This window comes from Nannospalax galili, unplaced genomic scaffold (genome assembly GCF_000622305.1).
Source record: "Nannospalax galili isolate Female #2095 unplaced genomic scaffold, S.galili_v1.0 scaffold368, whole genome shotgun sequence".
In the NCBI taxonomy this organism is placed as follows: domain Eukaryota; kingdom Metazoa; phylum Chordata; class Mammalia; order Rodentia; family Spalacidae; genus Nannospalax; species Nannospalax galili.
The window spans coordinates 277,798-280,899 of NW_008359963.1; the positions used below are offsets into that span (position 1 = coordinate 277,798).

The following is a 3,102-nucleotide window of genomic DNA, read 5'->3' on the forward strand; positions in this document are numbered from 1 at the left end:
GCAGCTGCCGCCTCGGTCCTCGGTCGGCGCCGCTCCGTTCCCTGGTGTGTTGATTCTTCCCCCAGCTGCTGCCTAATGGAGTCCGGGCGCTGGCGTCACAGGAAATGCCTATACTGCCCTCCTCGCTCACTTCCGGTGGCAGGTATGGAACCTATAGGGGGCTGTCATCCGGCACGTGCCTCGGGCCGGCGGGGTGAAGGAGTGAGGTGGAGGCGACGGCTGGTGGGGGCCGACCCGGCGAGGTCCGGCGCGACCCTGTGCGACCCCTGCCAGAGCCCAGGCGCTGGGGCCTGACGTGCTGGCTCTGCCGGCTGGAAGTTCGCGGCCACCCCCGGCGCCCGGCAGGTTGGGAGGCCGAGCTGCTGTGCGTGAGCCTCCCGAAAGGCGCGCCGGGCGGGAGCCTAGGGGACTGCGGGGCTCGGGGTGGGGCTGGCGGGACTTGCGGCTGTAACGCCAAGCACAGGGCGTGCTAGGCCGCAGCCCTGTGGCCTCACGCTCTGGGACCAGGATTAACCGCTGCCTCCTTTCAGGGTGGAAACACTGAACTTCCGCAGACGGGTACTGCACACAGTCGCTGCATCTGTACTTCCCCCGGACAGTGGGGAATCACAGCGGAGGAGACCAGGCTCTACCCTGGGAAGGCGAAGTCTTCTGTAGGCGCCTATCCGGGGCAAGAAGTTACAAAGGCTGAGGGTGTGTAGAGGCACTTGGCTGTGCAGTTTTACTTTTGTTAGTTTCACTTCGACACCTTGGCCCAGCTACCCTTCAGACAGTGCCTAGTGTAGGGAGCTGGACCACGGGCGAAGGGCTTGTCTCCAAAATAATATCCTTAAGGAGAATTCGGGCACCGATTCAGATCCAGGCTTGAAATTTTCAAGTGACATGTGTTTCTCTATCCCAGTGCCATAGCAATTTACTTGACTGGAGAAGGGTAGCAACGGAGAACTGAGTGCAATGTCTCATTAGTAAATGGTCCATGTCCCCCCCTCCCCAAATCATTTACATGTATGTGATTGATAGCCTACAGGCCTGATACGTACATTTTCTCCCAAGTTTCAGAAATGGTTCTCTAAAGTGATTTCCCTATGGAAAGAACCAGCCCAAGCAATTCATCTTGTGTCCTTAAAATCTACACTAGAGCTCAAAGTAATTTTGGTGGCAGCCCTTAATAGAAGTGTAATAAAACTTATGCTTTGATTAGTCAAGAATCCTGAACTCTACTCATCCTGAAACTGGAAGACCAGGGCGGAGTCTTACAGAGATTTAACTTGTAGTTCCCAAGCTTTAAATATACTTCCAGGTGGCAGCTGTAATTGCAAAGTGACTCACATACCATGGTTGTATTCACCGGAGACAGACCTGCGTTGTAGCTGAGGTTCATAGGGCACTGACAGTGTACATCCAGCAGAGCCAGAATTACTAGATAGTTAATGCCTGCACAGAATCTGTATAGTAGCTTTAGAAACCTCATTATAATGAAGGTTGTTATTGTTGAGGCAAAAATTACTTTTTGCAAAATGGTTTATTATGGTAATCTATTAGGCCCCCTCACAACCTTGATTAATAAAGTCTATAGCTTTTGTAAAGAAAATAATCACCTGCAAACCAGGCTCATGCTCATTAACAGAAGGATAAAAGGAAAAATAAATAGGATTTCATTGCTGTTCGAGCTCAAAATGCACATCGCAGCTTTTGGGTAAGCAAGACTGTTTTTACAGAATTTTGAATCTCTGAAGTCCGTGTATACTTTTTCTAGAGTAAAACAAAGATGTGGAACTTGTCTGGACTCTTGGTCTTTGTAAAGCCAGATTTCAGGTGCACTTGTACATAGAAAATTTTGAAATAACATCCTGCACATTCAGAAACCTTCAGTAACCTGAGAGTTTCAGTATACATAGTCTCTGAATGTCTTCCTTTCCATAGATTGAGCTGGTCTTGTCCCTGTCTCTCTTTTTGACTAGCTCTCTCTCTCTCTTTAAAATTTTATTTATTTTTATTTTATGTGTATGCATGTATTGCCTGCATGTAGGTAAGTGCACCCATGTCATGCAGTGCCCGTGAAGGTCAGAAGAGACTGTCAGATCCCCAGGACTGGAGTTACGGACAGTTGTTAGCTGCTGTGTGGGTGCTGGGATTCGAACTTCAAGAACGTTCTTAACTGCTGAGCTCTCTCTCTCTAGCTCTCTTCTTAAGAAGCTTTTTATTTTATTTTTAATTAACTCAAACTATGTGCTACATGTTGTATATTATTCATCTATATGCAAAGGCTTAAGGCTTTCATTTCTGTGAGCCCACACAAATGTGTGGGGTCATTTCTTCTGAGAACTTCCTATCTTTTCTGCCCCTGTCTGATTGTAGTTATTCTTCCAAGACTCTGCTCAGTTAGCACCTCAGAGAAGCTTTTCTTGGGGCTTCTATCCTCCCAGGCTTTACTGTAGCATTTATTGTTTGTCTGTCCCCATTCCCCACCCCCCCCAGGCTGAAGACTGAATATAATCCAACTCTCTTTGAGGCCATTAGAGAGGACCCTTTCTAGACCTCTGTCTCCTGGCTTGCTTTCTTCCTTCTTTCTCCTCCTAGACAAGACTAGACCGATTAAAGATCCAAATTATCTTCCAGGAAGAAGTTGCAGGTATATTTAAGAACTGAATTAATTTCTACACTATTTTAATGGGACTCTACATGACAACCCTATGGTAGGTACCAAATGAAAGGGAACAATTTGTCCTATTTGTTTGGCAGTGCTAGGGAGCCAAGGGCCTCTGGTATGCTGGGCCAGTATTCTGCCACCGAACTTTGCCCTGCTTCTGAAAAGCAAAGGCTTTCAGGTGTGTCACTTTCTGTCAGGGATGCTATAGAATCTCTTACACAGTAGGTTGTTGAACCAATTGAACCTAAGATCTTTCCAACTCTAAGATGTCTCTGAATTATGTTTGTGTGAGACTCACAGCTCATAGATTCCTTGAGGGGGGAATCTGTGTATTCATCTTAAGCCAGTGCTTTTTAGACTGTGGGTCATGACCGGTTTGTGAACTGTGAAATCAATTTAGTAGGCCATGATTAGAACTTTTTAAACTGAAGTTGAAAATTATAAAAGAATAA

General features: G+C 46.9%; 1 long non-coding RNA gene across 3 annotated transcripts in view; it reads left to right on the forward strand.

The window, feature by feature from the left end:
- The first annotated feature begins 6 nt into the window (after positions 1–6).
- The window catches only part of LOC108490232, an 18,998-nt gene continuing 15,902 nt past the window's right edge, over positions 7–3,102 (forward strand). For all 3 annotated transcript variants that reach the window (XR_003847910.1, XR_003847911.1, XR_001872189.2), the window contains exons 1-2: positions 7–142; positions 531–693. This is a non-coding gene — a long non-coding RNA (uncharacterized LOC108490232). The remainder of the gene's footprint in view (positions 143–530; positions 694–3,102) is intronic.